Below are 15,667 nucleotides of genomic sequence, written 5' to 3' on the forward strand. Positions count from 1 at the left end.
TTCATTTTCCTAGTGCTAGGATTTTTCTAGAGAGAAAAAGCATTTTAATTTCATCTTGATTTTCCGGATTAATACAAAATAGATAGTGGGGTTTTCAGTTATCGATTTCCATGATATTTATTGTGTTATGTGCCATTGATGTTCTTCCTCTTGTCAATTATTTTTTGCTCAATCTTTATTTTCATCCGCTATAAAGAGTAGAAGTAGATTATTGTCTCTTCCTTTAGCAAATTGCATTAGCTTTTGAATCTACATGGGATATTCTACATGATATCAAAGCAAGATTGTTTTTTGGGCTGAGTTTGTAGAGAATATCTGAGAATTTATGTGCAAAAGTTTCAAAAACAAATTGAATATTTGGACTCCTTTGGAAAAAATACCCAAATTGAAAAAAATAACTGGCCAAAGCGGAGTTCGGATAAGGGAGATATCGTTGATTTAAAATCAACTCTCTAGAGGAGGTTTCGAAGTTTTGAGTTTCTGGGTTACAAGTGAAAGTAGAATTTGTGTACATACTTCAAGATCGACAGATGGCATCCCATTGGTTGAGGCTTGAGTATGCCCTGGAAGGAATCTCAAATTTCATAGCCTAGAGGGACGTGATGAAGGATGTGCTAGAGGACAATGGCTTGAAGGAATTTGTTGAATTTGAAATTCCTAAGCCAATAGTTGCTGATGCACAAAACTTGGACGAGTGGAAGAAGTGTCTACCAAAGGCAAGGTGGACAATCCTTGAGGGAGTTCGAGATCATATTATATTGAGGCTACATGGAAAGGAAACCCTACATGATATGTGGAAAAAATTGGCGAACTTGTATCAGAATAATAGTGATTAAAGGAAGTTGGCACTAAAGGATAAACCTCATAAAATCAAGATGGAATCACGGTTGCTGGTGAGGATATGTTGAGCCTTGCTCTTCTTGGAATCCAAAAGAGTTGGCATAGTCATCAAGAAGCTCTCAATTGGTCAAGAGAAGCTACCAGATTGGGAACGACTATGGTCAAATTTGATTTCGGATGAGATCAGGAGCAACACCAAGGATGGATCTTCATCAAAGGTCGATGTTGAAGAGAACTCTACCTTAGCAATCAATGCGAGGAAGGGGAAAGGTAAAATTTCTCATTCCAAATTAGATTCTTATCATGTAGGTAAGAAGAAGGAAATGACAAAACTTAAATTCTTTCATTGTCACAAGATGGGTTACTTTGCTACAAATTTTCCATTGAAGAAGTCCAAGGAGATGTCCTTAGGAGGAGCAGTGGGTGAGACTTTAACCTCCCAATTCGAATTTGAGTTTTCCCTCATTGCATACATGGTATCTTAAATGATGGGAAGTGTCTGGTACTTAGACAGTGGAACTTCTTTCCACATGACTAGCGACAAAGAGTTATTCAATGAATTGTGGGAGAAAGATCTCAAGATGCATATCGAGATGGGTGACGATGGTAAGTATAGCGTGAACAACAGGAGAAACATCTCAAGATGCATATTGAGATGGGTGATCATAGTAAGTATAGTGTGAACTGCATGAGAAAGATCTCAAGATGCATATTGAGATGGGTGATGATGGTAAGTATAGTGTTACTAGTGTTGGCACTATTAATTTTCAGAGGGAGCATGTCGCTCCACTCACCTTGAAGACTTTTATGCATGTACCTGGATTGATGAAGAACATGGTATCCATTGCCATGCTTGAGGATAGAGGCTATGATGTGATATTTTCAAAAGGAAAGGTGTTCTTTCGATACATAGCTATGGTTCAAGTAAAGAAGATAAGGATTCAAGTTCAGAATCTCTATAAGATAGAGGTAGAGGATTGTGCTTCTTTAAGTTCAAAAGTGGAAAAGATGTTGAGCCGAGACATCGACGAGTTGTGGCACAGGCGATTGGGCCACTTGCATCATGGGGCTTTCAAGATATTGTAGAAGATCTCTACCGGTCTTCCCAAAGGTGCGCTTGAGTAAGTTGACACATGCAAGGGTTGTACTTTGGGAAAATACACCAAGTCTTTCTTTGGAGACAGAGACAGTTGAGAAAATTCTATTCTAGAGAGAGTCCATTCAGATGTGTGTGGACCATTCTCGATAGCATCCATAGCCAAATACATTTGTTGATGACTATTCTCATAAATGTTGGGTATTTTTTATGCAGAAAAAGGATCAAACTTTCACAAAGTTTTGTGAGTTCAGAGCATTGGTAGAGAAAGAGTCTGGCAAGAAGGTTAAAGCTCTACGGAGTGATAATGGTTGTGAGTATGTCTCTAATTAGTATAAGAACTTCTATGCAGTGGAAGGTATTAAATGATACTTTACGAAACTTCATAATCCTCAACAAAATGGGGTTGTCGAGAGGAAGTACAAGAGCATAGTAGGGGAAGCAACGATGATGTTTCATGATCAGGGCCTATCACTACATGTGGGTTGAGGTATGCAACGCAGTAGTTTATGTTTAGAACCATACCCCACATCAGATACTTGAGATGAAGACACTAGAGGAGGCTCATTTTGGTAAGAGGCCAGATGTTGGTCACTTGAGGATTTTTGGGTCCAAGCATATTGATATCTCGTATCATGATCTTAGGGATTATGTATTGAGGCGGATCATGCTTTTAGATTAGATTCCCACAGAGGAGAAATATGTTGACATATTGACAAAGGCATTGTCAAGATGTAAATTTGAGTTTCACATAGACATGATTGGGGTAGTTGATAATCCCTTTCTTGTTGAGAGGGAGTGTTGAGAAATGGAAACAAGAAATTCTAGTTTAATTTGTCCTTGAATTAAACTATGAATTAAATTTGAATTCTATTCTCAGTGCAACTTAAAATTAGTTAATTAAGTTTATTAAACTTACTTAGCTTAGGAAATTCGAGTTGGAAGTGTTTTTGTCATCACGTGTATGTTCTCCCTACTTTGTAGGATTCTAGTGTGAGTTAATTTTGAGTTGTAAAATAGAAGACTCAGTTTCATGAGTCAGTTTAGTTAAATTAGCTATCAAACTGATTAAGGGAACTAATAATGAGTTAACAGTGAGTGGTGACACTCATGAACTCCACTAGTGCTACTCGAGTTAACTGAATATTTACTCATTAGAAACTCATGCATGTTGATTCTGAGAAAGACCCAGTTGAGACTAGAGTGCAGGGACATTGTACTATTTGTTTTAGATTTTTCTAAGTTTCACTAATAGTGCATGCATTCAGGAACTAATCCTTGAGGGATTGGGAAATTTTTAGAGGCTTTATTTTCCTTTAAATACAAGCTATCCTTCACAATAGTTACACATTGGAATAGAGACTTGGAGAGCTTGTGAAGAGGCTAAGATCTCACCTTGAGCTTTCTTTTGAGTTGGAGATTGAATTTGTTGGGTGATGGGATTGTTATAGAGAGAACAAGCATTGTAATTTGATCTTGATTTTTTGGATTGATACAAAATAGATAGTGGGGTTTTGAGTTGTGGATTTACTAGGATATTTATTGTGTTAAGTGCCTTTGATTATCCTCCTCTACTGATTACTGTTACCTCGATGTTGATGGGCTTCCATTGTAAAGAGTGGAAGTAGATTCTTGTCTCTTGCTTTAGCAAACTGCATTAGATTTTGGATCTACAATATTTTCTACAAGAACTAGGAAATCAATAGAATACTCCCAGGAATCAATAGAGACCATTACATCCTTAAGAACTCCCTCAGGAGCCATTGTGGAACTGTTTGCAAGCTGCAGTACTATTGTGGTCTTTCTAAAAGATCCTTGGAGGTTTGGTTTGAGCATGGTTTTCTTATTCATCACATTGATGGCAACCACAAGATCAATCAAGGTGTTGGGAACAATGATGCCATCAATGTGCACATCTACCACAGGACTTCCAGGGTCTAGATACTTTTGGAAAATCACTCTCCCCAACATTAGATGAGACAATTGATCAGTGACAATCATGGTAGGGGTGTCTTTCTTTCTCCCCCCATGATGTTTTAAGAATTTCTATTTTATAAGATTATTGTAGATGGGAAAATCCTTGATATCTTAGAGGAGTGGGATTTTAACACACAAGTATTCAATTCTCCCAGAATTTTAGTCTCTTATGGGGTGTGCTGGTTAGGATGGATCAATATTTCAGGAAAAGGAGGTGGATTGGCTTTAGGAACACTCTCCTCCTTTTCTTTTTCATAATCCTTAGGTGGAGATTGGGGTTGGTTATCTCATAGCACTCTTCTAGACCACAGGTTAATTTCTTGAATCTCCACATCATATGTAGGGTAGGATGTTTCTCCACTATAGACCTATTGTGCCTTCTTGTTGTTCGGGTTCAGAATTGGTTAAGCAGACATCTGAGGTTTCTTAGGTGGAACAAGATGAATGAGTTGTGGTTGAGATGGAGATGGAGGTAATAAAGTAGGAGGTTGGCTGAATTGAGGCCTCCAACCTTGTGATGGGGTATTCCATTGAAGATGTGTAGAAACATATGGCTGAAATGGCTGATTTCCAGGTTGGGGAGGATACTGAGGTGTATAATACCAAGGATAAGGTGTGGACCATGAAGCACGAGTAGGAGAATCAAGGGGGAAGAGGTGCATTCTAATTGGGATGGTAATACTAATACGATGGACCCTGCATCCCTTACTGGTATGGTTGAGGTCCTTGAGACCTCCTTTTATTAACGTAATAGATTTGTTCAGCCCCACCTTCTACCCCTTGGTACATAGATTTAAATCCGAGCAAAGAAGGACACTTCTCTATGGAATGGTTTTCCTCACAGACCGAGCAAGCCTCTATAACATTTAATGGACATTCATTTCTGGGGTTCCTTCTAGTGCATTTAGGGAAAAATATAATTAAGGCTCTCTTTAATTCCTCTTGTTTCCTATTGATATGCATGGTGTCCATTTGCAGAGAAAAGGTTGGAAACATTTCACTTTGAAAGTCCTCCAACATGTTTCCAATTTCATTCTTGATAAATGTGGTGGAGGCAGAGGAACTGGCCAAATCTTGACTATCCCTACTCTTCTTTCTAACAACCCTATAATGGTTTTTGAGTAATGTCTTGATGTTTTCATAGGGTAGCTAATAGATATCTCCTCCAGATAACATGTTTAGGGTTTCCATTATGTCCTCCCTGATTCCTCTAACAAGGACTAACTTGAGTGATTGTAGATCAAGGGTGAATCTGGCCCTTTTACAACTGAGTTGAAACCTTTCCTCATAGTCCTCCAGGGATTCATCAGGTCCAATGGTCATTATAAAGATTTCCTATTTGGTGTCTTTGGACATACAATAGTCCTTGTACTTTTTGTTAAATGATTGCTTTATTTGAGCCCATGTAGTGAAGTTATCCCCAAGTAGACCCATGAACGAGCACAAGGTTGCATCCTTAAGGGTGGATGGGAATAACTTCAACTTTTCGTCATCAGACGTGTAATCATAAGTTCTACAGGAAATAACAAACTAAAATAAAAAAGTATCACGATCCTTTGAGGTTAGTCCATGGAAGTGAGGAAGGGATGAAGGGCTTATATTTTTCATCCTAGCATATCCATTAGTCTCTCTAATTGGAAAATCACCCGCACTTTTTTTTTTAGTCATGGTGTGGTATGTGGAATGGTTTCTTCTTCTTCCTCTGCAATAGGTGCTTCAAAGATATCAATTTTTTCACCTAAGGGGTCCTCTAACTCCCCTATAGTCATAGAGGGAACTTTACATTCACCGAATAATAGTGAAGGTTGACTGTTGGGTGGTGTGGGGGTATTCGACAATAATTTACCTCAATTAGGTCACCTGATCATTAGGGTACCAAACCATTCTTCTACTAAATTGAAAGGACTCTAATTACTAAAAGAAGAATGTAAAGGCTAGTTCTAGTGTAGAGAAAGTAAATTTTTTTCAACTCATAAAATGAAAGTTGCTAACTTGTAAATGCTATGAAATTACACAAATCTTATGGTCACTTGAAGAAAGGAAACTATGCTAACTTGCACTCAATAATCTATCTATCAAGGTTGCTTGAAAATAAAATATTATCCTACCATTTCGTAATTCAAACATGCATGCATTGACTATATAAATCACACTTGCAAAGTAAATAAAGTTATAATTGCTAAATTTAGAATTTAAAGAACTAATGTTAGTTGGTCTTGTAGGAGGGAAAATGAGTGAAAGTACTCCTCTAGGTGGCACTTATGGTCATGGTGTCCAAGCGGAGGGTTTAGAATACTCCTAAACTAGGCTTGGCTATCATTATAGGTCAAAATAAGGTCAAAACAAGGTCAAAATAGACTACTACAAGTGTGATATAGGAATTCTGTACTACTACAAGATGTCTTGAATTGCTATAGGAAGTTAGCTGAGAGGGTTTGGAGGGAAAGAATGGTGAGATGGAGTGTTAGAATGGTGTATGAGAGTTGTGAAAAGTGTTGGGAATACAATCATCACACTTGGCCAAGACCAATACTCCAAGAAGGTCATATTTGGATAAGATGGCTTGCTCACAGTGACCAAAAAATAAATGTTTAAAATATGGGTTGACATACGTCAACAGAATGTGGAGAAGACCTAAAATGAGTTTGTGAAATGAGTCCTTTCCTATAGATCAACAACTCTACAATTACATATGTTTCTCTTTGCATTTGCAAATTATTATATTTCAATGTGGAAAAGATGAATTTAATTTGAAAAATCTTAGCTAACCACTACTAAGAATTGGATCTATGAAGTAAACTAGCTTCTATGCTACAACTATCTTGAGAAGCAGAATAACAACTGTAAATATTTCCAAGAAATCATAAACAACTATCTAACTAATGTTGAAACTTGATATATGCAATGAAAAGGAAATCAAAATTTGTTTTCGATTTTTAGAGTGGGGTCCTCTAATCATGATCCCAAAAGGGAGATGAGATAGGGATCACTATCACAAGATTTTGGATGTATTTTACTCCACTAGACTTCTACACTAATTTACCATTTAAGCTAATGGAAACATGGATAAGAAACAACTTAATCAATCTTCTAAGCTTGAAGGAACATTAATAAACTTCAACAATTTATCAACATTCTAGACTAAGAATATAGATACACAAGAGAAACTTTTGTTGCTAGGGTTGGGCCCTAACTCAAGAGCTTTAGCCCTCTGAGTCAACTCAATGCTGGATCAAAATAGAACTTCTCACTATCATTCAAAAAGTGTCAAAGACGTCAAAAAATGATAGTCAAATATGCTTCATCTTAATGACCTCTTGGCTACAATAAAACTTTGAATCCTAATGAGTCCCTTAGATTACTTATTTTTACAAAAATGGAGCTACCAAAGGCTCCCTAGAAAATAGGGATACTTGGCTCCCTAACTCGAGAATAGGTGGCTCTAACTCTTCCTTGACTTACAACGACTTGGCTGCTATTCAACTCGGCCTTCATGGTTACCAATGACACCGAGTTGATCAGATAGAGTGGGAGGAGTTAAGGAGGGAGGCCACCTCATAAAATCTCTCTCTCTCTTGTCTACTCTGAGTTCTTGCAGCCAAAATTGCTCCAATTCCTGCATTTAACACACATTACCCCATATGACATATTAACACATCTTTACTCCTCACACTAAGAATAATATACAAATTTTTTAGATAAATATGACAAAAATATAATTTAGTAAGTTGGAAGACAGCATTGTGACCCATATAGTATACTTATTAATGAGCCTCATCATCTGGTAACAAAAAACAAGGTCTATATCGTCCCTTACATGTACCCTCTCATCCATGGGAAGGCATTTCCATGAAATTTGTGCGAGGTTTACCAACAACCAAGAAGGGACATGACTACTTGTTTGTGGTAGTTGATAGGTTCAACAAGATCAATGTTTTGGTGCCCTGTAAAAAGACCATCAACGCCATGATAAGAAAACTTTTTCGTTCAACAAGTTTTTCTGCACTTTTGAATATCAGGGAGAGTTGTTTCAGACAAGGACACAAGATTTATCAGTGCATTTTGGACTACATTGAGGGAGAATGTGGAAATGAAGTTGAAGAGGTCTACAACATTCCATCCATAAAAAAATTGGCAGAAAAAAGTAGTCAATAGGATTTTAGCGCATTTTTTGATGGGTTACAATAAAAAACATCCGAAGACCTAGGATGAAAATTTGGTATATATACAACACTCTTTAACAAAGTAGTCAAAACTTCTACTGGTAAGTCCCCATTTGAAACTTTCTCTGGATATTTACCACCTTCACCTTTGGATATTCAAGCATGACCAATGCAGAATCAAAACATTGTTCAAGGTGGGAGACAGAGTATGGTACAATTGAACAAGAGAGGCTACAACATCCTAAAAACAATATTGAGGCTCTACGATATGGTCCCTTTGAGATACTTGAAAATGTGGGAGATAACACTTAGAGATTCATTTTAAACCCATACATGTGTATTTACTCAATTGTGAATGCAAAGAATATGAAACTCTATGATCCTTACATGTTAAATCATGAAGATCCATGTTTGAAGCCTTACAAGAGTATTTTGAGGCATCAAACGACATTTTTTGGGGGTAAATAATAAAGCTTTGTCACTTCAGCAATGCACCTTTTTTTGTATTCTACACATAGATACCTTTCCAACGGCTCAATACTCACCTAAATCGAAGTTTGTACGCAAAAATTATGTCACTCAAAAGCTGACCTTCCTATTCTGGCCACCATAATTAGAGAGGATTTCATGTCAACCCTAAATATTTATGGAAAAGGGGCTAGCCACATGATCATGATGAAGAAGACTCTAGAAGACTTGATAATGTAACTTTGTTTAAGAGTCAAGGGAGTCAAACCTAACCACTAGTAGGTTATTAAGTAGTGTTATTACCGAGCCACTGAGAGGAAAATAGGTTTTATTCTTTCAAGTGCATTTTGTACCATAGATGAATAGAGTAGTCGAGAGGGATAGGGAGAGAGAACACAAAGAGGATTTGTGGACTATAGTAGCCCATGGGCCATATGCCTTACTTCTTTGTACTTGCATCCATTTCTTATTCAAAGAAAGAGAGTAGAGCAACCTCACCTTCAAACTAGGTTTTCTCCCAAAAGAGCTTCTCAATTCACACCTTGTGTCAACTCATGGTTTGTGAGATTTTAATTCATTGTTATCTATTTTCTACATAACTGTAATTTTCATGTATACACAATAAACAATAATTTACAAATCTGAAAATCTAAAAAGTATTAAACAGTCATAGCATAGATTTCATATTTTTAAGAATAATTTATCAGGTTTGTTGTGACAAACTACCTAGTGGAAGCAATTTATAGATAAGGATGTATTGATAATTTTACCTAGTTCTATTTACCATAAATAAAATTCAAAGAACTCATGTTTTGCAATGTAACTAGACATAACTTTAACCATACCTTGATTGTGTAGGGATGAAAGGCCCTAGCCTTTGATTAAACATCCTCATATTTTCTCTAGAAACAACAAAGGTCTTCACTTCTTCATCTCCACCTTTAGGAAAAATAAAACGATCACACCTATCATTGGCAGTGGTTCCCAATAGCTTGTACGGATAATTTGAATCTAAACTCCCATTAGCAATACCATTTCTCCTTGAACCATCCTACAAGTTTCCTTTTCAAATGTAGTAGTTACATGTACCTCACTCACCCAACTTATAGATACCAGGTTTCTATCTAGGCCTTAAATGTGTAGAACACCAAGGATTGTTCTAACCCTTCCATCTTTGAGCATTAAAATTAAGTTTATTTGTCTTATGATCTTGGTTGTCGAGTCATTTCCAAGGAAAACATCACGTCCATCATACCTTTCATATTCACAAAACTACTTCCTATGTGGAGTCATATGAAAGGAGGCACATAAGTGGATCAACCATATGTCATGATCTGCATGTGTGCTGGAAGAAGCTAAACACACATACCCTCCTTCCTTTAAGGAGGTTTTATATTCTTTGGAGGAACCATCATTATATCCCTTCCCTCTCTCAAAGATTTTAGATCCACAATATGCAGAGATCCGTTGAGGGAAATGAGATTTGCTTCAGGTCCACACATCTTTTTTTTTTCTAAAACAGAAGGTGAAGAAAATAAAAACAAGGACCTGATCAAGAAAATACTGATTAGTCACAATGAAAACAGAAGCTGAAGCTATAGAAACCACTTGATCAACAACATATTGATTAGTCACAATGAAAGCAGAAGTTGAAGCAGTTGCAACCACCTGATCAAGAAAATACTGATTAGTCACAATGAAATATGGGCTTTGCTTCTACTAAAACTAAGCTTATATAAGGAGGAAGAAGACCAAGACCGACATATTTCATAATTAAATGGTTTATTATTTATTTATATTTATTAATTGAAAAACCACGACATGACACGAAATGAAACAGGCCTTCCATTGCGGTGGACCATTACTCTGAACCACAGAAGACTATAATTCATATTTTATATCTCTACAAATAAATATTATAACGATTTTGTTAAAAATATTATAAAATAAAATATTATAAATTTATATGAATTATGGTTTCGGTCGAGTGATATTGGTCCATGGTATTGTAACAAACTTTAAATCATAAAATATTTTAATTTTAAATGAACTATGCTTTTCGCGCAAGTGGTATTGACGAGCTACAGTATTGGACCATAGTATTGTAACAAACCCTAAATTAATATAAGACTTGGTAAAACAAAATTTAGACTTTTTATTTTTTAATATAAGTTTTATATCTGAAAATTCAATTTAAAACCACATAAAAATAGTCATCAACCGATTAGAAATGGAATAGTCTTTCACTGTGACTTTTTGGAGTTTTCGGAGGATTTATGGCCGAAATTTGGCAACAAAAATTATTGTCAAATCGTGATTTGTGTTGCTTAAACCTATTTTTGACTACATATATGGGTTCAACACCCTCATAAACCCACCAATCACATCAATTATGAAGAGTTCACATGTCAAACTTGTAATGTAGGTGGATAGACGTTAAATTTGGTGACTATTTCCACAACCAATTTTTTTTTACTTATTGATCATATAATAAAGGTCGTACATAGCAGTATAAGAGAATCTTACACATTGATGGTATTTCAATATTTCCATTATTCCTATTTCATATGATATTGTGCCATTTTAATTTGGATTAAGATCACAACCATCATTGTTAGGTGGGTGAATGGGTGGAAATTCAATAATTCAAAGATGTTGTTGCAGTTTTGGTTGGAATGAAAATAAATGTGGTTGAGTGTTATGGTCCCATAAAAATAAATGTTTAGCTTATGCAAGTTGCCCAAACTCATATGAATCTACATGAAAATGAACTTTTTCCTTCTCTTATCTCTTAAAATTATATAACAAGGCTCATTTCACATCCTCTTATAGGACCATGTGAGTTGCAACTCTAGAAGCTCATCTAACATTAATCATCATATATAAATTTCAATCAGTTCATCATGTAGATTAATACCAACATCTAGAATTGAAATGAGTTGAATCGATGTGATGGACCAAAACACTTTCAAATATTTATCTTGTTTTATCATGGTTGGTTGTGTATGAAAAATAGGATGGTGGGTGTATAAGTAAATTCAAGCACTACCCAAAAGGAGGAAAAGGAGAATCACCATATACAAGTTTTCTCATCCATGTAAAATATTGGGCCATTTCATGTTTAAAAATTAGTATATAGAAACCACTAACATGCATTATGACCAATATATTCCACATACAGCCTAACATCACCATAATATCCCTATTGAGAAACCAACCACAACTTAGAACTCCCCCTCCCCTCCACACGCACACATCCGACACTTGGACTTTGTTTATGCTTGTATTTAGAGGAAGATATACATGCTAGATTTCTTAGTAGATTGCCAAATAATTGTTTTTGAGACTTATCAATAGGATTCAGTAAAAGGGGTATACTCAAAATGCATGTAGGCTTAACAAACTATGAAGGAGGTCTAAAGGTTTTCTTCTTTTCTAAAACTTTCAAATGTTCAATTGATTTTATAAATGAATATTTAAGTACACCAAGGTAAGTAGCAAGGCCATACATAAGTGTGCTTATTTTTATTACCAAGAATAAGTGAAACAAATCATTAATATGTAATGATGCTAAAATTTAAGGCAACACCTGTTAGGATGAACAATGTAATATTCCAACTAGCAAATAAAAATTAAAATGATCCATGTTTATGAGGGAACAAATTAAAATGAAGATTCAAACCAACACACATAGATATAGTGAAACAAAAATTCAATTAATAAATAGCAACTATTGAAAATTGTTTACATACATAAGAGAAGCAAACTAGTTCGGCAATGATAGCTTATCTTTGAGAAGAGATGTAACAAGTACACACATTCTAAGTTGTGTTCAAATGAGGCTCGTAGGCCTTTTTATCATCAAGAAACAATGCAAAATCCTAAAAATCCAAAAATCTAACACTAAGAGATGAAGTGCTAAACATTTGTGGGCCCACTAGGGTCAGTTAGAATGTCAACTTCCCAGGGTCGTACCTTTGGCATACAATGTATGTTTGGCACACATGATACGCCATTAGAAATGTCTATATGAGGACAACATAGTTTTACTGTAAAAAATATTGTTGGCTTCCAAGTTTCTCGTTTCTAAAAAAAACACATTTAGGGACTCAAAATGGCGCCGAAAGTTTAGGACCCAGAAATTTTCGAAAAATAGAAAATTATCAAAATAGGACATTGCGCTGGAAGTTAGGAAACTAAAAGGAAACAGTGCTGGGGGCCCAAAGTGGATATAAGAGAGTATTACATAGTGATGGTATTTCAATATTTCCATTATTCTTATTTCATGTGGTATTATGCCATTCTAATTTGGATTAAGATCACAACCATCATTGTTAGGTGAGTGAATGGGTGGCAATTCAAGTTATATAACAAGGCTCATTTCACACCCTCTTGTAGTACCATGTGAGTTGCAACTCTAGAAGCTCATCTAACATTAATCATAATATATAAATTGCAATACGTTCATTATGTAAATTAATATCAACATTGTTATGAAACCAGCTCAAGAAAAGATAGAAAAGATAGATCAACGCCTTAGAATTCAGCCTCTTCGAGGGGGCAACCTCCTTTACATTACATAAATGAACAATTCTTGGATGATACAAATGAAAATACCTCCTTTCTATATATAGGAGTCTAAGTGGTCCCAATACAATCAAAGCCTACATAACAATAATATTGTAGGGCACAACAATAACAATAGTGGGCTTCTATGTGGCACAATAGTAACAATATGGGCACTACATGGGTACATCAATATAAATAAGGGGTATAACTACAATAGTAATGGGGTAATCACTAGTATTATAGGGACCCAACATGCCCCTCTCCTTCAAAAAAGTGTTGTCCTCAACGCTTGAGTAGTTCAGGATACTTCTGCATAAAATTCTCGTCCTCCCATGTGGAATCTTCAGCGGATAAGTTCTTCCACTTGATAAGGTACTCTGAAATTGATCGATTTCGTAGCTTTCGAGTTCTTGTTTCTATAACTGCTTCCGGTTCCAATATAATTTTTCCTTCTTCGTCAAGTTCTGGCAATATTGTTTGAACTGGGAGCTTTTCGCCTATAACCTTCTTTAAGCATGAAACATGGAAAACTGGGTGCAATCGAGAAGCTGCAGGAAGCTCCAATTTGTATGCCATAGTACCAATCTTTTGCAACACCTTGTACGGACCATAATACTTTGGTGATAATTTATTATCCTTCTTAGCTTGCTTGAGGGACATTTGCTTATATGGTTGTAGCCGTAGGAATACCCAATCACCTACATCAAAACTTCTTTCACTGCGATGTTGATCTGCCTGTTGTTTCATTCTATTCTGTGCCAACACAAGGTTATCCTTTAAGAGTTGGAGGACTTGTTGTTGATGTTCGATGTGATGTTCCACTGCCTGAACCTTAGAATTTTCTCTTAAATATGATGTGATGGATGGTGGTTGATACCCATAAAGTGCCATAAATGGGGTCATTTTTGTTGCTGTATGAAAGGAAGTGTTATACCACCATTCAGCCAGAGGCAACCATTTGACCCATTGTGTCTGTTTATCAGATACAAAGCAACGAAGGTATCCTTCCAAACATTTGTTTACTATCTCAGTTTGCCCATCAGATTGAGGATGATAAGATGAGCTATGAGCTAACTGAGTACCAAGACAAGAAAATAATTCTGTCCAAAAATTTCCAGTGAAAATGGGATCTCTGTCACTTACAATAATCTTTGGGTTTCCATGTAGCTTTTGAATTGTTTCCATAAATGCAGTAGAAACTGTACTGGCTTTAAATGGATGTGATAATGCACAAAAGTGTGCATACTTGGTAAGTCTGTCAACTACCACCATGATGACACTCTTTCCCTCAGACTTGGGTAAACCTGTGATAAAATCCATTGATACCTCCTCCCAACGTTGGCTTGGAATGGGTAAAGGTTGTAATAGACCCGGTGTCTTAATTGTTTCAACTTTATTTTGCTGGCAAACCAAACATTCTGCCACAAACTTATGAATATCTGATTTAAGGCCATCCCAAAAAAATTCCTTCTTCACCCTGTGGTAAGTTTTTAAAAATCCTGAGTGCCCTCCTAAGGGAGAAGTGTGTAATTCCATAAGAATCTTTTGTTTTAGCTGGGAATTCTTACAGAGGTATAAGCGATCTTTGTACCATAACGAATCATTTTTCCAGCTAAATGTATCAGACGTACTGGAATCTTGTTGTAGCTTTCGAATAAGTGCCCATACTTCTTCGTCATTCTTCCATTCCTCCCTTGCTTCATTTATCCAATCTGGTTGGATGATAGAAATAGCGCACAACAATGCTTCCACATCCTCATCCTTCTTGAGAGTGCATCTGCCACCACATTTTGCTTCCCTTTTTGTAGATGATTTCAAAGTCATAACCCAACATCTTTGTGACCCACTTTTGTTGCTCTTCAGAGGATAATCTTTGTTCTAAAAAGTATTTAAGGCTATCATGATCTGTTTTTACCTTGAAGTGTCTTCCCATTAGGTAGGGTCGCCATTTCTTAAGTGCATGGAGTATTGCCAACATTTCCTTCTCATAAATAGCTTTTCTTAGAAACTTTCCCTTGATTGGACGACTTTCAAAGGCAATGGGTCTTTCATCTTGCATTAGAACAGCACCAATTCCATTTCCTGAAGCATCACATTCCACAATAAAGGTTTTTGTGAAGTCCGGTGTAGCTAAGACCGGTGCTTGGCACATTGCCTCTTTAAGATGTTCAAAGGCCTTTGTTGCTTCCGGAGTCCATGAAAATGAATCTTTCTTCAATAATGTTGTTAGAGGTGCTGCTATTCTCCCATAATTCTTAACAAACTTGCGATAATACCCTGTCAACCCAAGAAATCCGCGCAAATGCTTTATGGATGTGGGGATTTTCCATTCCTTAATGGCTTTAATTTTGGTAGGGTCTACCTTAACTCCTTCATGAGATACAATATGACCCAAATATTCCACCTCCTGGACTCCAAAGAAACATTTGGATCTTTTGGCATATAATTGTTTCTCTTCCAATAGTTGTAGCACCCTGTCGACATGTTCAACATGATCCTTCCAAGACTTGCTGTAGATAAGTATATCATCAAAAAATACTAACACAAATTTTCT

This window comes from Pinus tabuliformis, chromosome 4_1 (assembly GCF_031772625.1).
Source record: "Pinus tabuliformis cultivar Carrire ecotype Pingquan chromosome 4_1, CPIR1, whole genome shotgun sequence".
Classification (NCBI taxonomy): Eukaryota; Viridiplantae; Streptophyta; class Pinopsida; order Pinales; family Pinaceae; genus Pinus; species Pinus tabuliformis.